At 38.0% G+C, this 26669-nt stretch overlaps 1 pseudogene; it reads left to right on the top strand.

Moving 5' to 3' along the window:
• LOC103351840 (small ribosomal subunit protein uS2B pseudogene) overlaps window positions 1-25390 on the top strand; it is a 42293-nt pseudogene extending 16903 nt beyond the window's left edge.
• Window positions 25391-26669: the final 1279 nt, after the last annotated feature.

Genomic DNA, 26669 nt, shown 5'->3' with positions numbered 1-26669 from the left:
TCCCAAGCAGAAGCCAGGAGTTTCATCAGATCTCCCACGTGGGTGCAGGGGCCCAAGCACTTGAGCCATTGTCTACTATTTTCCCAGGCCACAGTAGAGAGCTGGAATGGAAGTGGAACAGCTGGAACTCGAACTGGCACCCTGCTGGCATTGCAGGTGGTGGCTTTTATCCACTATGCCACAGTGCCTGCCCTGGTCTTAGCAATTTTAAAAAATCAATATAGTCATAATGTAAGGTAATAACAAAGGAGTATTTATTTCAAATTATTAATCTCATTTAACAGATGAAGAAATTAAATCAAATCTAAGTAGTATATGTCCTTAAAATCCACATGAGGTGTAGTAGCAGAGCCATAAATTGATGAATCTCAGATCCATATTTCCAGATTAGGTCGGTTTCCTAGGCTGAAGTTTCTTGACAGACTGTGGGTCTCACAGACTACTGAAACTCAACAAATCTATAGCGAATTAAATGGCTTCTCACTGAAAACGGCACTCCACAACTGTTGCCTAACACAGTGAATGACATCACCATCTATCTAATTTTTACAAGCCAAAAATCTTTACTACCATGTATTTGAGAGACTTATCCTAGCTCCTCTACCTCACATGAAGTTTTCTTGCCTTGTGCTGAAATGCGCTTACAGAAAAACCCATTTTAAAGAGCACTTTTCTCTGTTTGCTGCTATGCTTAGTATATTGCCATCCTCCCCAACAACCATTCTCTCTTGCTTGTCTCTGAATGCCCCATGCCTAGCACAGTTTTTCTGGCACACAGTTTTCAAAAGAAAAAAAAATCCTGTGTGACAGTTATTATGAGAATAAGGAGATATGAAATTGAACAAAATTTCCTAGTTCATAAAATTGAAGTTAAGCCCCAATGAAAGATGCAACCAAAGGAAATGTAAGTTCTATTTAATAGAACATGTTGATGATCATGGTCAACTCATTAATTTGAGGATCCCACAAGGTGTTGAAACAGATTCAAAGGAGACATTGAGGAATAGGGATTTATGTAATTGGTCAGAAATATTCCTAAATGAGTTTATTTACAGATTCAAAACTGATTAATACCTTGAGAGATAATAAATTGTATCATATGAGGTTATCCTACATGATGTTAATCAATTGTATTTTTAATTTTCATAACTTTATCACATAAAATTCATTTGCATGGAAATGTCCAGGAATTATTTTATTTCTCTCAGATAAGAATCATTCGCATTCTTGTGAGTTTGTCTTCAAGTTAATCCATAGCCCACAGTGTTGTAGAAGAGTCGAGCCAATATAAAATCAGTCAATGACAGCATGCTCAGCATTGCACTGAAGGAGAACCCAAATTTCTCATGAAAATTTTAAGTAATACTCTGGTTGTCTAACTGATTTTTCTAATTACACACGTGTAGAAAGAATAAATGTTTTTATGGAATTCATATAAATAGCTACATTGCCCATTAAGAATGTTTTTGGATTCTCCTAGTTCAGTGACAATCGGATACCATTATAAACTGTTTCATTTCAGTTTATAAAAACAGTTTAATAAAATGTGGACAAGATGTAAATTGATGAAGAGAATGAAGAGATTCCTCATATATCCATCAGAAAATAAAGAATTTAAAGAATTAAAATAATAGCAATAACACATTCCAAATTAATAGGCAGAACTATTTTCATCATCATCATTTCATTAAGTCGTTTTTGCTTCTATAACAGAAATTCTGGGACTGGACAATCTTTAAAGTTTATTTCATACAATTCTGGAGTCTGAGAAGTTAAAGATAAAAGCACTGGCAACTACTTATGGCCTTTTTACTTCATCCTCACACAGCAGAAGCTATAGGGCAAGAGAGAAAGACCTCCCTCCATCAAACTCTTTTGTAAAGGCACCTAATACCATTCATGAGCAAAGCGCCCTCACAGCATAATCACCTCTTAAAGGCCTCCTCTCATGTTGTTACCACATTGGCAAGACCTAAATTTTGAGAATACATTCAAACCAACTAGGCAACTATGTAATGAATTCTGGTGTTTCTGGATATTGAATCATGTCTTAATGTGTGTGGGTTGTTATGACAAAGCACAATAATCTGGGTGGCTTTTAAACCTCAGAAATGTATTTCTTATAGTCATGTTGTAGTGGGATTCATGAACAGAGATGAGACACCAAGGCCTTTAATAATAATAATAATAAATATAATATTATATATCATATATTATGTAAATATAATGTATATTGCATATAAATATAATAATATTGTTATTATTATTACTCTGGATTAACACTCAGTTGGATTCATATTCAAAAAGACTGAGCCTGAACAAAGAGGGGCATTTCCTTAATGTCAGGTTCTTTGTCCCCCATATATGGTTACACACATTTTTGTCTTAATGCTACATGGAGGCTATAAGAATTGACAAAACATTGAACATGCTCACAATGTTAATGATAATATTTAGTGTCTCTTAATACCTAATACTTCTTCCCCACACATTCTGAGCTGTACACCGTCTGACATTGGCTAGCCCTGTCACTCTGTTCTGTCAGGTGGAAGATAAAACAGTTACAAACAAGTAGATAATGGTGACATTCCATTCCCAGGATATATTTTTTTTCTATCTCGAAAAGGCCTCAACCATACTGTCATGTAGGAAATCCAAGATGAAGGTCCTGAAAAAATACAGTTTCTGGGGGAGACGTAGTCATTGTTCATAAATGATGCCTTCTCACTGTATCATCACAAGGCAATAAGAGCAAGGCATCTTTTGAGGCTTCATTCATAAGGCACTAAATCCATTCATGAAGGTGCTACCCTGATGATACAATCATTTCATTGGTGATGACAAGAAACTTCCTCCACTTCAGCAAAACCTTAAAACTATTCAGGAAACATATCTGTTGAGACATTTCTGGGGGAGTGTCATGTACAGAACAATTAAACTTGTTGACCGGGTTAAGTTGATATGGGTAATATGCATCATAGGGTCTTATCTCATCCTACTCATCCGGAGCAACATTGCATAAGCCTTTGTTCATTATGTGTATTTGACCATGCATCAATTTCCAGAAAGTGCTTTTTAAAATTTGGTCATAAATTTAAAGAATTTGTTGCTACTCATCCAGCCTTACAAAAGATTCTTAAGGGTGCACTACACACAGAAATACAGAAAGACAGCCATTATTATGAAAGAAAGTGAAGGCACAAAATCTACCAGTAAAAGTCCGGAGGAAATCCAAAATAAACAATAGGAATATTTATTGAAAAGTGGCAGGGCCAACTTGTTACTTATCATTAGTAACCTTGAATACAAATGGCATAAATTCTCCAATTAAAAGGTACAAATTGGCCAAATGGGTCAACAAACAAGACCCGTCTATTTTCTGCCTACAAGAAACATACCTCACCAACAAGGATAGACACAGATAGAAAGTCATAGGATGGAAAAGTTATTGTGTGTTAATGGAAAGGAAAAAAGAGCAGGTGTAGCAATTCTAAGAGCAGACAAAATATATTTTAACACAAAATCTATAAAAAGAGATAAAGAAGGGCATTATGCAATGATTAAGGGATTAATTAAATAGGAAGATGTAACTATTATAAATGTGTATGTACCAAATTGCAGGGCACCTGGCTATTTAAAAGAAATGTTAATGGATCCAAAGGGAGATATACACACCAATGATACAATAAGAGTGGAATTCAACACTCCACTTTCATCAACAGACCGAGCAACTAGACAGAAAATCAACAAAGAAAAAACAGAGCTAATCAGCACTATGGACCAAATGGACCTAACTGATATCTACAGAACTTTTCACCCTACAGTAACAGAATACACATTCTTCTTATCAATGCATGAATGCATGGACTTTCTCTAGGATAGATCATATGCAGGGCCTTAATGCAACTATCAGTAACTTCAAAAAAATGAAATCATACCATGCATCTTCTCTGACATCGATGAAATGAAGCAGGAAATCAACAACTCAAAAAACTCTAGAACATATGCAAATACACGAAGACTGAACAACATGTTCCTGAATGAAGAATGGGTCATAGAAGAAATAGGGAAATCAAGAAATGTCTGGAAATGAATGAAGGTGACAAAACATATGAGATACAGCTAAAGCAGTGTTAAGAGTGAAATTCATAGCAATTGGTGCCTACATTAAGAAATTAGAAAGGTACCAAATAAATGAGCTGTTGATGCATCTCAAAGACCTAGAAAAACAACAAACCAAACCCCAAATTAGCAGAAAGAAAGAAATTATTAAAATTAGAGAAGAAATAAAGCTGAAATTAAAAAAACAATACAAACACCCCAATGAAATGAAGAGTTGTTTTTTTTTGAAAAAAGAAGCAAAATTTATACACCATTGGCCCAACAAACCAAAAGAAAATGAGGGAGAACACTAAACTCAGTAAAATTAGAGATGAAAAAGGAAATGTAACAACAGATATAAAAAGAACCATAATGAATTACTACAAAGAGTTGTATGCCAACAAATTGGGAAACCTAGAAAGAATGGATAGATACCTGGACACATACAACCTACCAAAATTGAGTCATGAATACATGAAAAATCTAAACAAACCAATAACCAAGATGGAGCTGGAATCAGTAATAAAGACCTTCTCAACAAAGAAAAGCACAGGACTGGCTGACTTCACTGCTGAATTCTATCAGACATTTAAGGAAGAACTAATTCCAATTCTTCTCAAGCTATTCAAAATAATTGAAAGGGAGGAATTCCCTCCAAACTCCTTCTATGAAGCCTGCATTACTTTAATTCCTGAACTAGAAAAAGATACAACATAGAAATAGAACTATTTACCATTATTCTTTTTTTTTCATGCAACATAGTCAACATTTATTGATTATAGCCATTCACCTTATGAATTGAGATATTTACCATTATTCTTGATAAAATAGATGCAAAAATCCTCAATAAAATATTAGCTAATAAAATCCAAGAAAACGTTGGCACACCAGGTTTTAGTCCTGGTCGGGGCGCTAGATTCTGTCCAGGTTGCCCATCTTCCAGGCCAGCTCTCTGCTATGGCCCGGGAGTGCAGTGGAGGATGGCCCAAGTCCTTGGGCCCTGCACCCGCATGGGAGATCAGGAAAAGCACTTGGCTCCTGGCTTCGGATCAGCGGGATGCGCTGGCCGCAGCGCACCGGCCATGGCAGCCATTGGAGGGTGAACCAACGGCAAAAGGAAGACCTTTCTCTCTGTCTCTCACTGTCCACTCTGCCTGTCAAAAATAAAAAAAATAAATAAAAAAAACAAATCCAAGAACACATCAGAAAGAAGATTCACCCAGATCAAGTAGGATTTATCTCTGGTATGCAGGGATTTTTCAACATTTGCAAATCAATAAATGCGATACATCACATTAACAAACTGAAGAACAAAAATATATGGTTATCTCACTAGATACAGAGAAAACACTTGATAAAATACAACAGAATGGGCGGAAATATTTGCAAACGACACAACTGATAAAGGGTTAATATCCAGAATCTGCAATGATCTCAAGAAATTCAACAACAAAACAAACATTCCAAGGTAAAAGATTAGAACAGGCATTTTTCAAGAGAGGAAATTCAAATGGCCAATAGACTCTCGAAAAAATGCTCAGGGTCACTGGGCTTCAGGGAAATGCAAATCAAAACCACAATGTGGTTTTGCCTCACTCCAGTTAGAATGGCTTTCATACAGAAATCAACAAACAACAAACGCTGGTGAGAATGTGGGGAAAAAGGTACCCTAGTCCACTGTTGGTGGGAATGTAAACTAGTATAGCCACTGTGGAAGACAGTATGGAGATACCTCAGAAATCTGAATATAGACCTACCATATGAACCAGCTATCCCACTCCTGGGAATTTACCCAATCAAGATATCAGCATATGAAATAATTAATTGCAGCTCTATTCACAATAGCTAAGATAAGGAATCAGCCCAGATGTCCCTCAACTGAAGACTGAATAAAGTATGATGTATATACATATATGTATGTATGATATATATCATAATTATATATATAACATATTATGTATATGGAGTACTACTTACCTGTAAAAAAATTGAAATGCTTTCTTTGCAACAAAAATAGATGCACCTGGAAACCACTACACTTAGTGAAAAACACAGATATCATATGTGTTCCCTGATCAATGGTAACTAATAAAGCACCTACAATGTAATGTATTAGAGTGAAATGGACATTTTGAGAGTTGATGATTATTTACAGTCCTTGTCTCTTCTGTTAAGGAAAAGTGTTTTTCTTTTCTTTGTATATTTGTTGAACTATTTTACTTAGTGTAGGGTTATTTTTATGATCAAAAAGTAATCTTGAAGTAGATCTTTTTAAAAATTAAGAGTTGGAATTGGAGGAGGAAGAAGAAGGCTTGGAGCATGGAACTTGCATAATTACTTAAAATAAAATAGAAAAAAAGAATAAATGAGTGGAGACTTTAAAAAGAACCCTTGAATACTAATTGTTAAGAGAAGGCTAAACACTTTTATTGTCATGTTAAGAAAGAGAAAGCCAATTTCTACTTTTGTGTTAACATATTAACCGACAACAATGGATTTATAAGCTCCTTTTAAAAAATAGCTTTCGAAGCGCCCCACTTAAAGTGAGAAAATTTGAGCAAAATTTTTACAAGTTTTATAATATTTTTAGATGCTGGATTCTTAAGTTAATGTAAACAAAATTAATAATCACGAAACCTTTCAGATGTTGTTATACAGCCTAAAATTTTGTTTTTCTCTGTGCTCTTTAAACGCTAGAAAAAACTGACACTCTATTTTAGGGGAAACAGCTTTTTTTCTTAGTAAATGAAAACAGGGCAATAACTGTTATAATGTGTTGAATTTTATTCCCATAAGAAGATATATTGAGGGGGCAGCGCTGTGGCACAGTGAGTAAAAGCCCTAGCCTGTGGCACCAGCATACTATGTGGGCACCAGTTCTAGTCCTGGCAGTTCCACTTCCATTCCAGCTACCTGCTAATGTGCCTGGGAACGCCGCAGAGGATAACCCGAGTGCTGGGCCCCTGTACCTGTGTAGGAGATCTAAAAGAAGCTCCTAGCTCCTGGCTTCAGATCATCAGCACAGGTCCAGCCACTGCAGAGCTGAACTAGCAGATGGAAGACCTCTGTCTCTCTCTGTCTCTACCTCTCTCTGTAACTCTGTCTTTCAGATAAAATAAATCTTAAAAAAGAAGCTATATTGAAGTGTTAACCCCTAGTTCCTCAGAATATGACCTTATTTGGAAACAGGATTGTTACTGGCAGAATTATTTAAGTTAAAACCAGGTAATATTGGAGTTAGATGAGCCTTTAATCTAATATGTCCTTTTTAAGTAGAAATGGAGATACACAGAGAGATGATTATGTGACTCTAAAAGTAAATGGCTAAAACTCACCACTTAAAGATATAGAATGGCTGAATGGTTTAAAACGAAAGACTGAACTATATACTGCTTACAAGAAACTCACTTTGGGTCTAAGGACACACATAGAAAAAAAGTGAAGGAACGTAAAAAGGTACTCCATGGAAATTATAATCACAGGAAGCGGTGGTGAAGATACTTAAAAGAGACAAAATTGGGCATTTATTCAAGGATTTTGACAGAAGAAGGATTGATATTATGTAACCATAAAGTGGTCAATATTGTGGAAAAATATAGTGCTTATATATGCACATGACATCAGACAACTCAATTATATAAAACAAACATTGACACAACAAAATAAAAATAGATGGGAAAAAATAATAGCAGGAGCCTTCAATACTCTCCTTTTGATTATGAATTACCCAAGTGGAACGTCAATAAGGAAATGAAGAGAATGAAGAGCTAGAACAACATAAATCAAATAGACATAACATTCATTTACAGAACATTCCTCCAAACAACAGCAGTATGCACATTCTTCCCAAATGCACATGGAACCTGCTTCAGGTTTCATCACATGTTAGGTCACAAAAGAAAACTCAACAAATCCAGGAAGATTGAAATAATGCCAAGATTATTTTCTGACTACAGTGGAATAAAAACCAGAAATTAATAACAGAAGGAAAGCTTACAAATTTGTCAAAATTAAGTAACAGATTTTTGGGACTGGCATTGTAGCATAGCAGGTAAAGCCACTGTCTGAGATACTGGCATCCCATTTGGGTGCTGGTTTGTGTCCAGGACACTCCACATTAGCAAGGAGCTAATGTCCTGGAAAAGCAGTAGAAGATGACTAAAGGGTTTGGGCCCATGCTACTCATGTGGGAGATGTAGATGAAGTTCTTGGCTTTTAGCTTCAGCCTGGCCCAGTGCTGGCATTTGTGGCCATCTGTGGAGTGAGCCAACAGATGGAAGATATCTCTCTCTCCTGACACCCTCAAGTAACTTTGATTTTCAAAATAAATAAATAAATCTTTTTTTGGATTTCTAGAAATATTTTATTGATGACTGAGACCAACATTATGACATTTCACAGCATTTCCATATTTACTCATGATTAATTTTTCACGTTTTTACTTACATTTCTGGATACTGAAGGCTACATATTAATTTTTCTTTCAAGTCCTTCAAGTAAATAAAAATATATGTCTGAAAGACTCATGGAGTTTAAATGATATTCTTTGTAATTAGGAGTGAAATCCAAGAAAATTAGGAAATATTGGGTAACCTTTGACTCAGCTCTTTCCTGATCCAATTCACTATAACTTTTTTTACTTATTATCTTGACTTAGTCACAACCTTAAAAACTTTGAGTTAAATAAATATGACCTTGAACCTAAATTTTCAAACACCAGAAATTGTGTCTGATACTCCAACGTAAAACTTAATGCCTAGAGTTGAATTCAGTGTGAGAATTTTTTGTCCAGCCCCCTTACCAAACATTCCTAAGTTCATATTTATTTTAAAAAATTAAACATTAGGTGATTTTTTATAAGAAAGCACTTTTGTGTATTAACATATAAAAGATAATATGTGATTAAATGTTACTGACAATATCAGTAATACTTGAATAGGAAGGAGTTTGGGAAAGTCTAATATTCCTATGTGATATGGTGATTCAATCATTTGGAGCGACATGGATTAGAGTTTGTATTTTATAGGTCTAGATTCCAAATCAATAAAAAATTATAGAATATGGTCCCATCTGTTAGCAATGAGAATGACACCTTTCATGCTTTCTCTAAAATCCTACCAGCTGTGCACTTTTCTTTCTCTTCAAATAGGGTTTATTGCTTTAGTATAAAAAAAATCTACAAACAGTGATTTCCAGTCTCCTAGGTCTTATAATTGGCACTTTCTGTATTCACTTAAAGACTATCACAACATTGTGATTGCTAGTGCAATTCCAAATTTACTGAATCTCATGAAGAAGACTATAAACTATAAATACAAATAAGTGAGAATTTCAAAAAAGTTAATGGAAAAATGAAGTTAAAATATAACTTTATTTTGGTGTATAAAGATAAAGCCTTACTAATTTGATGGTAAGGATAGAATGTGCTACTTTAAGAATCCTTGGGCACCTATTGCTAGGTTAGTATATGCAAAAAGTCCATGAATGTTACACATATCATATCAGACAGTGTTCGTAACTTTGGAAGTGCACATGTGTATGTGTGTACATGTTTGTGCATTTTTTACAGAGCTTATAGTGATTCTTTTATTTATTTATTTTTTTGACAGGCAGAGTGGGCAGTGAGAGAGAGAGACAGAGAGAAAGGTCTTCCTTTTGCCGTTGGTTCACCCTCCAGTGGCCGCCGCAGCCGGCATGCTGTGGCCGGTGCACCACGCTGATCCGATGGCAGGAGCCAACTACTTCTCCTGGTCTCCCATGGGGTGCAGGGCCCAAGGACTTGGGCTATCCTCCACTGTGCTCCCTGGACACAGCAGAGAGCTGGCCTGGAAGAGGGGCAACCGGGACAGAATCCGGTGCCCCGACCTGGACTAGAACCCGTGTGCCAGCGCTGTAAGGAGGAGGATTAGCCTAGTGAGCCGCGGCGCTGGCCCAGAGCTCATAGTGATTCTTATCCTGACAATTCATGACACATTGTTTAGGGCCACTGGTTGAGGCATTGCCTTTCAGTTCATATCCTCATGTTTGTAAAAATTCACATGGTAGAAAAAGCCCCCGCCATGATATGAAATTATCAACTGATTTTTTTTAAGACATATGGTTTGAGAGACAAGGCATAAAAGCAAATAAATCACTTTTTCTACCTCTCCTAATATCTCATGACAAATTATTGCATAACACACTCAGTCTCTGAACACTAATTTTCTTACATTCTTCATCATTCTGTACTTTCTGAACTTTCAACATTTTCCCAAATGTTTATTCTCATCTATTGGAAGAAACACAAAAGGAGCATGGGTAAATGGGTTTCACTCCCATCTTGATTAACATTATGTGGCTTTTGGCCAGAGACCCTACCTGTTTTGAAAGCTACATATGGTATCTCCTAAACTCCTTCCTATATTCCTGATATTTATAATAGCATTGTCAGATCACATACAGGATTTTTTTCCCAAACAAATGATTTCTCTATGACAAAACTATTGCACTTCCCTAATGTCATATAAGGTTCCAGGGATCTATATCTATATCTATATCTATATCTATATCTATATCTATCTATCTATTTATCTATCTATATTATTACCACCTTATTCCCTCCCCATCCCTGAAAGAAATGAAGTAGCCCATAAGAAAACTTTGGCGACTGGAACATTGCAAATATGTCAAAAGTAGTTATAGTCAGGGATTCTCTGCCAATTTATCATTCTCACTTAAAAATCTGTAGGTAGGTTACTTTTCCTGCACAGGGTTTTGAAATTAGTAATGCTGATATTAAGGAATGCAGAAGGGAGGATCAGTTTTTTGTTTGAGCTAGGCCTGATGCTCAGGGATTAAAGACCTTTAGGTCTGCAAAAGCAAGAGAAGGTTTCCTGCACCCTGCTGTGCTACCATATCTGTCAATAACTCACTTCTTTTAGCCTCAGTGCTTTCTCTTCTTTTTAACTTTTATTTAGCAAATATAAATTTCCAAAGTACAACTTATGGATTAAAATGGCTTTCCCCCCGCCCCCATAAATTCCCTCCCACCCGCAACTCTCCCATCTCCCGCTCCCTCTCCCATTTCATTCACATCAAGATTGATTTTCACTTATCTTTATATACAGAAGATCGATTTAGTATATATTAAGTAAAAATTTCAACAGTTTGCATCCACACAGAACATAAAGTGTAAAATACAGTTTGAATACTCGTTATAGCATTAAATCACATTGAACAACACATTAAGGACAGAGATCCCACATGAGGAGTAAGTACACAGTGACTCCTGTTGTTGACTTAACGAATTGACACTCTTGTTTATGGCATCAGTAATCTCGCTAGGCTCTTGTCATGAGTTGAAAAGGCTATGGAAGCCTTTTGAGTTCGCTGACTTCGATCTTATTCTGACAGGGTCATAGTAAAAGTGGAAGTTCACCTCTCCCTTCAGAGAAAGTTACCTCCTTCTTTCTTTGATGCCCTGTTCTTTCCACTGGGATCTCACTCACAGAGATCTTCCATTTAGGGTTTTTTTTTTTTTTTTTTTTTGCCAGAGTGTCTTGAATTTCCATGCCTAAAATACTCTCATGGGCTCTTCAGCCAGATCCGAATGCCTTAAGGGCTGATTCTGTGGCCAGAGTGCTGTTTGGGACATCTACCATTCTATGAGTCTGCTGTGTATCCTGCTTCCCATGTTGGATCATTCTCTCCCTTTTTTATTCTATCAGTTAGTATTAGCAGACACTAGTCTTGTTTATGCGATCTCTTTGACTCTTAGACCTATCAGTATAATCAGTTGTGAACTGAAATTGATCACTTTGACTAGTGAGATGGCATTGGTACATGCCACCTTGATGGGATTGAATTGGAACCCCTGGCACGTTTCTAACAGCACCGTTTGGGGTAAGTCAGATTGAGCATGTCCCAAACAGTACATCTCCTTCTGTTATTCCCACTCTTATATTTAACAGAAATCACTTTTCAGTTAAATTTAAACACCTAAGAATAATTGTGTGTTAATTACCGAGTTCAACCAATAGTATTAAGTAGGACAAAAAGATACGAAAAGGAATAAAGTATTAAGTTGTTCCTCAACAGTCAGGACAAGGGCTGATCAAGTCACTGTTTCTCATAGTGTCCATTTCACTTCAACAGGTTTCCTTTTTGGTGCTCATTTAGTTGTCACCGATCAGAGAGAACACATGACATTTCTCCCTCTGGGACTGGCTTATTTCACTCAGCATGATGTGTTCCAGATTCCTCCATTTTGTTGCAAATGACCGGATTTCATTGCTTTTGACTGCTGTATAGTATTCTATAGAGTACATGTCCCATAATTTCTTTATCCAGTCTTCTGTTGATGGGCATTTGCGTTGATTCCAGGTCTTAGCTATTGTGAATTGAGCTGCAATAAACATTAAGGTGTAGACAGCTTTTTTGTTTGCCAATTTAATTTCTTTGGGTACATTCCTAGTGTGGGGAGCAACTCGGACTAGACTAAGTTACTGGAATTAAGACTTATTCTATGCATCTGCTCTCCCACAATATGGCGCTGGGAGAGGAGAAAACAGCTTCTACACAACTGCCTCCAGTTCAGCCAATAAACTGTAGGACCTACTCCTGATTGGAGGAGAGCAGCGTACTCGGCGTGTGGGCAGCCGAGTTAGGATTGGCGGAGGAGGACTATAAAGGAGGAGAGAGACGGCATGCACCAGGAACATCTAAGGGGAACATCTAAGGGGAACACCTGTGCAGCCCCCGAGAGAGCCGGCCGGCGGTGTGCCGCTCCCCTGCGGAAGTGGGGAATGTGGCCAGGGGGAACTGCCCTTCCACGGAGGTGGAAGGGTCAGTAGCCAACCCGGGAAGAACCAGCAGCAAACCCGGGGAGGGCCGAGCAGACGAAAGAACAGCGCAGGGTCCTGTGTCGTTCCTCCATGAAGAGGGGGAGCGACATAATGGTGCCGTGACTCAGATATGAAGCCTAGGCAGGGTTTAGTGTCGTTCCTCCACGAAGAGGGGGAGTGACATAATGGTGCCGTGACTCGGATATGAAGCCTAGGCAGGGTTTAGTGTCGTTCCTCCACGAAGAGGGGGAGCGACACCTAGGAGTGGGATGGCTGGGTCATGTGGTAGGGCTATATTCAGGTTTATGGGGAATCTCCAAATTGACTTTCAGAGTGGCTTTACCAGTTTGCATTCCCACCAACAGTGGGTTAGTGTCCCTTTTTCCCCACATCCTCACCAGCATCTGTTGTTGGTAGATTTCTGCATGGGAGCCATTCTAACCGGGGTAAGGTAAAACCTCACTGTGGTTTTGATTTGCATTTCCCTGATTGCTAGTGATCTTGAACATTTTTTCATGTGTCTGTTGGCCATTTGGACTTCCTCTTTTGAAAAATGTCTATTGAGGTCCTTGGCTCATCTCTTGAGTGGGTTGTTTGATTTGTTGTTTTGGAGTTTCTTCATCTCTTTGTAGATTCTGGTTATTAACCCTTTATCTGCTCCATAGTTTGCAAATATTTTTCCCATTATGTCAGTTGCCTCTTCACTTTCCTGACTGTTTCTTTTACAGTACAGAAACTTCTCAATTTGATGTGATCGCAATAGTTAATTTTGGCTTTGACTGAGTGTGCCTCTGGGGTCTTTACCAAGAAGTGTTTGCCGGTGCATTTATCTTGCAGGATTTCTCCAATGTTCTCCAATAATTTGATGGTGTCGGGTTGTAGATTTAAGTCTTTAATCCATGTTGCATGGATTTTTGTGTAAGGTGTAAGGTAGGCGTCTTGCTTCATGCTTCTGCAAGTGGAAATCCAGTTTTCCCAGCACCATTTATTGAATAGACTGTCCTTACTCCAGGAATTGGTTTTGGATCCTTGATCAAATATAAGTTGGCTGTAGATGTTTGGATTGATTTCTGGTGTTTCTATTCTGTTCCATTCGTTTATCCATCTGTTTCTGTACCAGTACCATGCTGTTTTGATTACAACTGCCCTGTTGTATGTCCTGAAATCTGGTATTGTGATGCCTCCAGCTTTTTTTTGTTGTTGTACAAGATTGATTTAGCTATTCGAGGTCTCCTGTGTCTCCATGTAAATTTCAGCATTATTTTTTCCAGATCGGAGAAGAATGTCTTTGGTATTTTTATTGGTATCACATTGAATCTATAAAATGCTTTTGGGAGAATGGACATTTTAGTGATATATATATTCTTCCAATCCATGAACATGGAAGAATTTTCCACTTTTTGGCATCCTCTTCTATTTCTTTTTTTAATATTTTTTAATTTTCATTGTAGAGATCTTTAACATCCTTGGTTAAGTTTATTCCAAGGTATTTGATTGTTTTTGTAGCTATTGTGAATGGGATTGATCTTAGAAGTTCTTCCTCAGCCGTGGCATCGCTTGTGTATGCAAAAGCTGATTGTTTTTGTGCATTGATTTTATACCCTGCTACTTTGCCAAACTCTTCTATGAGTTCCAGTAGTCTCTTAGTAGAGTTCTTTGGATTCCCTAAATAAAGAATCATATCATCTGCAAAGAGGGATAGTTTGAGTTCTTCCTTCCCAATTTGTATCCCTTTAATTTCTTACCTAATAGCTCTGGCAAAAACTTTCAGAACTATATTAAATAGCGGTGGTGAGAGTATGCATCCCTGTCTGGTACCAGATCTCAGCGGAAATGCTTCCAACTTTTCCCCATTCAGTAGGATGCTGGCCGTGGGTTTTTCATAAATTGATTTGATTGTATTGAGGAATGTTCCTCCTATACCCAGTTTGCTTAGAGTTTTCATCATGAAAGGGTGTTGTATTTTATCAAACACTTTCTCTGCATCTATTGAGATAATCATATGGTTTTTCTTCTGCAGTCTGTTAATGTGGTGTATCACATTGATTTGCGCACATTGAACCATCCCTGCATACCAGGGATAAATCACACTTGGTCTGGGTGGATGATCTTTCTGATGTATCATTGCATTCTATTGGCCAGAATTTTATTGAGGTTTTTTGCATCTATGTTCATCAGGGATATTGGTCTATAATTTTCTTTCAATGCCTCATATTTTTCCAGCTAAGGGATTAAGGTGATGCTGGCTTCATAGAAATAATTTGGGAGAATTCCGTCTTTTTCGATTGTTCTGAATAGTTTGAGAAGAATTGGAGTTAGTTCTTCTTTAAATGTCTGGTAGAATTCAGCAGTGAATCCATCTGGTCCTGGGCTTTTCATTTTTGGGTGGGCCTTTATTAATGTTGAGAATCTGTCTCAGTTATGGGTCTGCTTAGGTTTTCTATGTCTTCCTGGTTCAATTTAGGTAGGTTGCATGTATCCAGGAATCTAACCATTTCTGATAGATTCCCCTGTTTGCTGGCATACAAGTCCTTGCAGTAATTTCTGATGATTCTTTTTATTTCTGGGGTGTCTATTGTTACGTTTCCTTTTTCATCTCTGATTTCATTGATTTGGGTCTTTTCTTTTTTTAGTTAGTTGGTCCAATGGTGTGTCAATTTTGTTTATTTTTTTCAAAAAAAAAAACAGTTCTTCATTTGGCTGATTTTTTGTAATGATTTTTTGGATTCAATCCTATTGATTTCTTCTCTGATTTTAATTATTTCTCTTCTCCTACTAGATTTGGGTCTGGTTTGCTGCAGATTTTCTAGATCCTTGAGATGCATTGAAAGCTCATTTATTTGGTGCCTTTCCAATTTCTTGATGTAGGCACCTATTGCTATAAACTTCCCTCTTAACACTGCTTTTTGTGTATCCCATAAGTTTTGATATGTTGTGTTGTTATCTTCATTTACTTCCAAAAAGTTTTTGATTTCTCTTTTGTTTTCATCTATGACCTAGTGTTCATTCAGAGCATGTTGTTCAGTCTCCATGTGTTTGCATATGCTTTAGGGATTCCTGAGTTGCTAATTTCCAACTTCATTCCTTATGGTCTGAGAAGCTGCATGGTATTATTCTAATACTTTTGATTTTGCCGAGATTTCTTTATGGCCTAGTATATGGTCAATCCTAGAGTAGGTTCCATGCACTGCTGAGAAGAATGTACATTCTTTAAGTGTAGGATGAAAAGTTCTGTAGATATCTGTGAGACCCATTTGGGCTATAGTGTCATTTAAATCTGTGGTATCCTTGTTAATCTTCTGTCCAGTTGATCTGTCTATTTCTGAGAGTGGAGTATTCAAGTCCCCCAGTACTATTGTATTGGAGTCTAAGTCTCCCTTTAAGTTCCTTAACATATCTTTTAAATAACCCAGTGCCCTGTAATTAGGTGCATATACATTGATAATCATTACATCTTCCTGTTGAATTGATCCCTTAGTCATTATATAGTGCCCCTCTTTGTCTCTCTTAACAGCTTTTGTGTTAACGTTTATTTTGTCTGATATTAAGATGGCTACGCCTGCTCTTTTTTCATATCTGTTGGCATGGAATATCTTTTTCCAACCTTTTGCTTTCAGTCTGCATGCATCTTTGTTGGAAAGATGTGTTTCTTGTAAGCAGCAAATAGATGGGTTTTGTTTTTAATCCATTCAGCCAGTCTATGTCTTTTAACTGGAGTGTTGAGGCCATTTACATTCAATGTGAGAATTGATAAGTAGTGACATGGCCCTGCCATTTTTCCAAAGATATTTCTAATATATGCTTTGAACTTCCTGTGATCTTTTACTGGTAGGTTTTCTTCCTTTACCTTCTTTCATATTGATGGCTGTGTTTCTGTGTGTAACACATCTTTAAGCATCTTTTGCAAGGCTGCACAAGTGGTGACAAATTTTTTCAATTTCTGTTTGCCATGAAACGTCTTTATTTCACTTTCTTTCACAAATGAGAGCTTTGCAGGATATAATATTCGGGTATGGCAGTTTTTCTCTCTTAGTACTTGGGCTATAACTTGACATTCCCTCCTAGCCTGTAGGGTTTCTGATAAGTCTGCTGTGAGTCTGATTGGAGACCCTCTGAACGTAATCTGATGTTTCTCTCTTTACACATTTGAGAATCTTTTCTTTACGTTTAACTGTGGTGAGTGATTACAATGTATCGTGGCGAGGATCTCTTCTGGTCATGTTCATTGGGAGTTCTATGTGCTTCCTGTACTTGGAAAGTTTTCTGCTTCTATCTCACTAAAAATGCCTTCTAATACTTTCTCTCTCTCCATGCCTTCAGGAACTCCTAGGATCTGAATGTTGGGATTCTAATAGTATACTGTAGATTCTCAACAATATTTTTTAGATTTCTAATTTCCTATTCTTTTCTTTGGTTTGACAAAATACTTTGCTGTGCTCTGTCTTCTAAGTCTGATATTCTGTCTTCTGCTTCACCAATTCTGTTTTCTGTTTTCAAAGCTCTCAAATGTGTTTTTTATGTGTTCTATTTTATTCCTCATTTGATTTTGATTTCTCTTCAATATCTCAATTTCATGTTCTATTAAATTCCTCATTTCATTTTGTTTCCTCCTTAAGATTTCATTTTCACGAGAGAGATTTTCTGTCACGTCCTGCATGGATTTCAGTAGTTAATGCATTTGTTTCGTTTACTTCTAAATATTCTTATCATAAATTTTTTGAGTTCCATTTCTTGCATTTCTTCTGTCTCATCATCTTCATAATCTTGTATTGGAATGTAATGTTTTTTTGGGAGCGTCATGATGTCTTCCCTGTTCTTGTTTCCTTGGTTTTTGCGTTTTTTGTTTGGCATTGTGGATATATTTTTTGTTTTCTTCATTTTTTTTTTGCTGTGGCAGCTTTTGTCGTTGTACTATGACTGTAGATTAAGTGGACTGTCTGCTTTAGGTGAATCTCTAGAGGCTTGTGGTGGGTGTAGCCAGAGAGCTCTGTTCAGTTCTTCAGGGTTAAGGGTGTGCCTAAGGTGATACACCCAGGTTTGGGCGTGGTAAATCTTTTCTCTCTCTCTCTCGCTCTCTCTCTCTTTTAATCCGACGGGAAGTAATTCTGTTCAGCTGAGCTCTTCTCCTCAATGGAGACCAGTGCCTGAGTGCTAGCCCCAGTGGGTATAATATTCATCTGCTCTGTCCCAAGGACCACACAAAGGATCTGTTCAGTCCTCAGTATAAGTTCAGATTCTCCTGCAATGTCTCTCACCAAGTTGCCAAGGCTGCCCGAGCTTGTGGCATCTGCCACCAAGACTACTCACGTCCCATCCACAGCGTGAGTTCTCCCACCCACTCTCAGTTTTTTTCACAGTCCTGGTTCATAAGCTCCACACATTCACTAGGTCTTTTTCCCCTGTTATTACTCCCCACCAGACTCAGGTTTTTCTGTTTGGCTGAGGATCAGCACAGCCCCGAGCTGGCACAGCTCTTACATATGTCCAAAATGGCACCTTCTCTATTATCTCGCATGCCTTTTTAAGGTGAGTGGAGAGAATTGTGTCCCTACTTTCCTTTTATTTTTTTCTTTCCTCTAGTTAGGCTGGTGTACTTTCCCCTACAGGGCTTCAAGCCTCATTTCCTCTAGGCTCTTCCTGCCGCTTTTTTGCAGTGTCTCGGGCTACTGTAATTTTGCCTCACCTCTCTTTCCAGCACTGGTGCAGAGGAGACTCTCGGCAGCTGGGGTCCCGAGCTGTGGGCACTTGTGCCCTACACATAGATCCACTGTGTCCCTCTAATTCGGAAGAGTTTCCTCTGCAGTTTTTTCCCTAACTCTTCCCTGAGACTACATTATCTCCACTTAAATTAAAATATCTTTTCCTGTACTATCAGTGAGCTCCCTCCCTATTCCGCCATCTTGGAACCTCCCCTTCTTACAATCCTTTGTGTTTCAATTACAATCCCAAGATTCCTATTCTGGGGCTGATATTGTGGTGCACTCAATTAAGCCATGGCTTGTGATGCCAGCAACCCATATGGTTGCTGACTCCTGTCTTGCTGCTCCAATTCCAATGCAGTTTCCTGCTAATTTGACTAGAAAAGCAATGGAAGGTGGCCCAACTGCTTGGGCCTCTCCATCCATGCAGGAGACCTGGAAGAAGCTCCTAGCTTCTGGCTTAAGTCTGCCCCAGGTATTGCAGACATTTCGGGGGGGGGAATAGAAAATCTTTGTCTTTCCCTCTCTGCCTGTAACTCTGCCTTTCAAATAAATAAATAAATAAATAAATAAATTTTTCAAAGATCCTTTTTTAATTTACCTATATTGTTTGTCAGGATAGTTTTGCATTGCTATTTTGGTCATTAATATGGATATTGAATCATGGATACATAACTAATAAAGTCTACTGATGCTATCATTTTACCAGTTCAAGTGTAATATGAAAAGCTTACCTCCCTTCATGTCTCTTTTATTTCTTTATTTATAATTATTTTAAACATTTTTCCATAGACATTTAAAAATATCTGATGTAATAAAATTTGCTTCAATCATCATATATGATTTATAAAAATCTAAAGAGAAAAGAAATCCTCTTATAATTACCCACTTTTGTTTACTGCTTTGTTTCTTACTTCTTTATTTCCAATTTGCTTTCTTTTATGCTTTCCTTTCTATTTGGGAAAACTTCCTTCGACCATTCATGTAAAGTAGGTGCTGGCATGTTGTTTTTACTTTTCCTTTACCTGAGAATATCTTGATGTTTCCTGCTTCACTGAAAGATGTCTTACTTCAGTATAGGAATCTGGGTGGACAACACTTTTCTTTAAGAATTAAAATATATATTTTGTCATCTCCTTCTGTCATACATGGCTTTGTTTTTCTCTGGTTATTCTCAAGATTTTTATCTTTGGCATTTAGTCTTCAGAAATTTGATTATTATGTACTTTGGTATGGATTTCTTTGAGTTTCTTCCATTTGTGTTTCACTCAGCTTCTCAAACATGAGGTTCATCTCTTGCAATTTTGAAAAGTTTTCAGTCATTATCTTGGAGTGACTTTCTAACATCTCTTCCTCTCTGCTTCTGAGATTCCAATGTGATAAAATTAGATCTTTTGTTTTATATAACAAATCTCTGAGGCTCTGTTCATTTATTTTTTTCAGCACTTTTTTCTCTGTTGTTTAGATTGGGTAATTTATATTGCTGCATCTTTCACTTCATAGTTTGTTTCATTCACTACCTCCCTTCTATTTTAGAGCATATCCACTGAGCTTCTTATTTTATTATTGAATTTTCTAGTTTTAAAATTTTCAGGTTTGTTCTTCATGTCTTCTATGTCATTTCTGAGAATTTATATCCCTCCCCCTTGTCATTCCTTCCTCTCTCTATGTTTCTCTACATAAATAAAACAAATCTTTAAAAATCCCAGAGTGAGTTATTTTTTTGGTAAAAAAGATACACTATTTCCAAAAGTAAAACTACCTAGGCAAAATCAGGTAAATGCAGAATCATAATACATAAGCACATCCACTTCTGTAGAAAAAGAAAATAGGATATGATCTCAGCATTGACAGAGATAGTGAAACATAACTTGCCAGGTGTTTTTCTCATAACCTTAAGCTATTATAAGTGAATTTGCTGAAGGTCAAATTCTCACAGTAAAAATCAATTAGGTTAAACTGAACTAAGAGGGGCTGACATTGTGAGGCAACAGGGTAAGCTGCCGCCTGCAATGCCAGCATCCTATGTAAGCACAGGTTTTGTGTCCTTGCTGTTCCACTTCCAATCTGCTTCCCCACTGATGCACCTTGTGAAAGCAGCAGAAGATAGACAAAATATCTGGGCTCCTGCCACCCACATGGGAGACCTGCATAGAGTTCCTGGTTCCTGGTTTCAGTCTGGCCCTGCTCCAACCATTGAGGCAATTTGGAGACTGAACAGAGGATGGAAGACCTCTTTCTCTATGTCTCTACAACTTCTCTCTGGAATTCTGCCTGTAATATAAATAAATAAATCATTTAAAAAAATAATTGCGAACTATTTCAAGATTTATGTGGAAAACTATGGATAAGAAAGACTGTATTGTAATAATATCTTAATCTACTTGCTAGCCACCAGATATTTAACTAATATCTTCTTAAGTAATGACATTCAAACTTTCTTATTACAGTACATAAGAAAAATACACTTTGTATATATTCCAGTAAGCTCATAAGTACTTATATGTGTAGGTATGTTTGTGCATGTGTACAGTTTGTATGTACATCCTCTGTACAGTGCATGCTGATAGCTTTTAAAATTTATATTATTTAAGGAATACAACTTTGCATATAATATATACAGATTTGGGAATATGATGCTTCTTCCCCCCACCTCCCTCCCACCCATACTCCTGCCTTTCTTCCTCCTCCCTCTTCCTTTCCCATTCTTATTTTTTACAGAGATAAATTTTCAGTTAATTTTTATACTCTTAAGATCAGTTTCAATTTGTTGTTTGTTACATCAGTCTCATAATACACTATGAATTATAAACTACAGTTTGGAAAATATAAAATAATTTTCATAAAATATCCCCAATGATTAATAAATGCTGCTACATATATATGAAAATGGAAATAAGAACTCCTTTTTATCCTCTTCTTTGGGATTTTCGTGTTTTAGATAAAAAGGACATTTGTATAAGGGCCACTAGGACTGACACGATATATATTGTTGTTGATGAAATGTTTTATTTTCAAAGCTTCACATTAAACTTCAGATAACAGTATTTTTTTTTTTGTTTTTGACAAGCAGAGTTAGACAGTGAGAGAGAGACGGAGAGAAAGGTCTTCCTTTTTCCGTTCATTCACCCCCCAAGTGGCCACTACGGCCGGCGCTGCACTGATCCGAAGCCAGGAGCCAGGTGCTTCCTCCTGGTCTCCTATGCGGGTGCAGGGCCCAAGCACTTGGGCCATCCTCCACTGCCTTCCCGGGCCACAGCAGAGAGCTGGACTGGAAGAGAAGCAACCGGGACAGAATCCGGCACCCCAACAGGAACTAGAACCCAGGGTGCCGGCGCCGCAGGCAGAGGATTAGCCTAGTGAGCCAGGGTGCCAGCCCAACAGTATTTATTTTTTGACAATACAAGAGTCAATTGATAAAGACTAGATCTCACAGAAAAAGGGATCAGCAGGCACATACATCTTCTTACTCTCTGGAAATCAATTGTAGAGTTGTGCTTGGCCTGGGGGCATAGGTAAGTGTTATACATTCCTGTGTTGTATTAAAGGAGCCTAATGGTGCTCCTTTTGTAAGGAGGGAATTGTAAGTTACAATGTGCATGATAGTTTGGGAATTCAAATACTATGTGCTAAATCACAGCAACTTTAGGAAGGAAATTAAAATTTTCTGTGCAAGCTTCTTTTCTTACTCAGGAGAACCTCAAGATTCCTTCTCTTCAGAGGCAGGGAAGGTTCAGCTGCATGACACAAACCGGATCAGTGTGCATGCCCACTGCTTCATGTATCCATTATTGCTCCTGTGTATTAGTGTCCACTTTTCTGCCGGCAGACCTTTGCCAAGAGTGGCATGTTCCTACAGTCTTCTTTATTTCTCACTGACACTCAACCAACAGGTCTCCAGATTGATTTTCCCAGAAATTAATGTGTGGGTGTGAGGAGAAAGAAGGGAGGTTTGTATTGATGGATGGCACTGTCCCATGTGGCTTGCCCTTTTGGTGTGCTTGGAACAAGGGAGGAAGGTGTGTCCAGGGGAAGTGTGAGTCATGTGTAGATGGGGCAAGGATTGGGGATGGTGTTGTAGGTACGTGAGTCCCAAGAGACCTAACAGTGGTTCTCAGAGGAGGGATCCTCAGTCCTCAGTGGGGATCCAGGCAGAGGGTGGGGCAGGTGATGAGCAAACCCCCTGGAACTTGGTGACACTGAGGGACAGGGCTACATACTCCAAGATCCATAGGGCATCAGTGTGCAGCAAAGGTTGCCCATAATATGTACTCATAACTTCTCATCTTTACCATGGTTGGGTTGGAACAGCCACAGACAGTAAAGGAAGGATTGAGGGAGGCTGTACCTTCCAGCATAAGTTTATTTCAGGGGGAATTGCAATTACTGTACAGACAAAAGCAGTATGGACTCAGGGTTTCATTCTCTAGCAGTATTTTCATATATACTTCCATAATGGGGAATCTAGTTGTGCAATCAAATCTCAATAAAAATGTCTTCTCTTTCTCCACATGACTTCTCTGTTAGGTTGGCAATGACATACATAGATTTGCAAGCAGCCATATTTTGAGTAATTAGAAAATATGTAAGATTTTTTATTACCCTAGGATTTAATTTGAAAATATTTTGAAAGTTAAAAACAAATATGTGATGTGATTTAATCTTGGAAGTGTAAAAATATGGTTGAGTAGGTCAGAATAAGATCCAAATCTCCTGAAAAAGAAGATGATCTAGAGTCTTCCCAACTTGTTGAATCTGTGTGGTTGGAAGTATCATAATGCTGGTCCCTATATAATTATCCTTTCAAAGAATTATTAGATAATCAAAGAGACAGACAGATATGAGAGAGAGAAAGAGAGAGAGAGAGAGAGAGAGAGAGAGGAGAGGACTCCCATGCTAATGTTCCTGGGGAAGAGCTGAAGATGGGCTAAGTACTTAGGCCCCTGCCACCTGTGTGGGCACCGGGATGTACATCTTTGCTCATGGCTTTGACCTGAACCTGGCTGTTGTGGCCATTTGAAGTAGTGAACTTGTGGATGGAAGCCCCATGTGCCCTGTGTGTGTGTCTCATCTTCTCTCTATCACTCTGCTTTCCAAATAAATAAATCTTTAAAAAAACAAGGTGATTTGGGACAGTTTTAGGGAGAAAGAGGAAAGAACTGATGTCACAAACAGCACTATGAAATGCCATAACATCATCTTGCAAACACTTTCTTTCTTAAAGTCTATTCAGAAATGAAGACAGAGCAGTAATAATTTTTTTTTCAATACAAAATTCTCCATTGTCTTGATGTCACAAATATCACTTGAAAGTCTCCCAATATGTGTAATTCCGGTCATTTGCTGGACACAATGACATTTGGCTGCATCTGTGAGAAGCTATTTACATTCACATATGAATTTAAAAACAGTTCTACAGCTATGAAATCCTATTCATAATGTACTAAGTTTGGGGAAAGGCAGAAAAGTATAGGCATCAATTATTTTCCCATTTGCAGAGATTTAAAAATATTTTCCTATTCCAAAAGAACTGAAAATCTATGGCCAAAATAAAAATGAAGAATAAATGTAGGATATTGTAGTTTACAGAAAATATGTGTGAAGTCTCTAGGTTATGGAGCTTATTATAAGAAGTAGAACTTGCTTTTCCCAGCTACCCTCCATGGAATCCATACAGCATGTTCTTCATTCTCAGCATAACTTAAAGGGAAGTGTTCAAAATGTCCAGAGTCCTTAAGCTCTGAAAATGAAGGAGGGAGATGTCCTCAAATTCCTTATTGCAGGAACCCACCAGAGTGCAGTGTGGAAGTTTGCTGCTGCCACCGGAGCTGCTCCTATTGCTGGCCACTTTACACCTGCAACTAACCAGACCCTTCTGGGAGCCACGTTTTGTGGTTGTTACTGCTCCCAGTGCTGACCACCAGCCTCTCACAGAGGCGTCTTATGTGAACTTGCCTATCATTGTTGTGTGTAAAACAGACTCTTCTCTGCGCTATGCGGACATTGCCATCCTTGCAACACCAAGGGAGGCCATTCAGTGGGTCTGATGTGGTGAATACCACGAGGCTCTGCACATGCGTGGTGCCATCTTCTGTGAACACCCGTGGGAGGTCATGCCTAATCTCTACTTCTTCTTTTTTTTTTTTTTTTTTTTTTTTTGACAGGCTGAGTGGACAGTGAGAGAGAGAGAAAGGTCTTCCTTTTTTGTTGGTTTACCCCCCAGTGTCCGCTGCGCCCGGTGTGCTGTGGCTGGCGCACCGCACTGATCCGAAGCCAGGAGCCAGGTGCTTCTCCTGGTCTCCCATGCGGGTGCAGGGCCCAAGCACTTGGGCCATCCTCCACTGCCTTCCCGGGCCATAGCAGAAAGCTGGCCTGGAAGAGGGGCAACCGGGATAGAATCTGGTGCCCCAACCGGGACTAGAACCCGGTGTGCCGGCGCCGCAGGCGGAGGATTAGTCTACTGAGCCGCAGCACCGGCCCTAATCTCTACTTCTACAGAGATCCTGGAGAGCTTGAAAACTAATAGCAGGCCACTTCTGAAAAAGGTGTGACCAAGGAAAAATTTCAGGATGAATGGACTATCCCACTGAATTCATGGCTACTGATCCTAAGGTTGCAGACTGATCTGTAAACATGCAAGTACCCTCTGCGCCTACTCAGCAATTCCCCACTGAAGACTAGAGTGCTCAGCCTGCCACTGAAGACTGGTCTGCAGCTCCCACTTCTCAGGCCATTGAGCGGCTGGGATCAACCACTGCATGGTCTTAAGTTGCTCTTCACAGTCTCTGAAGCAGAAATGGAAATGAGGTTGATGGAAAATAAACACCAATTTCTTTTAAAAAATGAATTAGAACTCAAGCAGAAGAAAATGCTAAGGAAGTAGGGCACTTGCAGAGGCAAAATACTCGGGTCATATCTGTGCTCTCTATATGGTATTGCACAAAATACCCATGTGTTACCATACTGGTTATGCATGATGGTGAAAAACATACCCACATTCTTTGAGTCTAATAGGAAATAGACCTAAAGGAAATATTTTGATTTCTGAAATAGGTCTGTGATTACTTTAAAATTTGCTGTATGTGGATGAAATGGTCATTTACCATTCAATCACTGTTTATAGCTGTTGCTTATATTCCTACCAAGGTAGGTTTCTTTTTTCTTTTTACTTTTTAAAATTCTCATTTGGTGAATCATTAAGCCTTTTTTACTGTAATGTAATTTTAAATTGTTATTTCAAAAACTAAAACAAGAAAGAAAGTGAGATGTATGGAGGGTAGAAGGAAAATAGGGGGAGGGACAAAGGGAATATCATTATATTTTTAGAATTGTATCTAAACTATATTGAATCTGTCAAAACTAAGCAAAAATTCAAAAGGACTAGCAATATTTATACTAAATCATTGCAAAGATTTATGAGTGTCATAACATGTATGAAGTAGGTACTACAGTACAAATGGATTTGGTTCACTACTTTATATAAATATGTAAATATGTGTACCATTTTTCATTGAATTTTCATTTCATTTACTTTTAAAATTACATCTCTAGCAAGTGATATTGATTTTTAACTTCCAGCAAGTATATAAAGGAAATTGTTAAATGAATTTGAATTCAGAAACTGATTTGGTTTAAATAAATCATTTATTAAATATTTATATTTGTTAGCAGACATTGTGTAGAATCAAAAATTGGTTTTGAAAGGCTGTCCTCAGTCACATTATGTGCTGAAAAAGTTTTCTTCTTGCGTGTGATGTCAGAGAAACATAAGATGATATTCTAGTCATGCAACACAGCATAACTCAACAGCAGATTCTGTCTATCAAGTGGTCAAGTGTTCCCTAAGCATCACCACAGTTGTCTAACAGGGTCACAGTGATCACTATTGCAATAATTTCATCTGCCTAATTTGTCTGTTGTTAGTCTCTTAATGTTGCTAAACAGAATATTCTATCATGGGTGATTAATCAGAAATGCCATTTATTTATTTATTTTTAAATATTAGTATGCACTTTATTATACTAAACTCAGGCAATGGTCTGGCAAT

This window comes from Oryctolagus cuniculus, chromosome X (genome assembly GCF_051225735.1).
Source record: "Oryctolagus cuniculus isolate XC-2025 breed Fujian yellow rabbit chromosome X, ASM5122573v1, whole genome shotgun sequence".
NCBI lineage: Eukaryota > Metazoa > Chordata > Mammalia > Lagomorpha > Leporidae > Oryctolagus > Oryctolagus cuniculus.
This window is presented reverse-complemented; position numbering and strand designations above follow the sequence as displayed.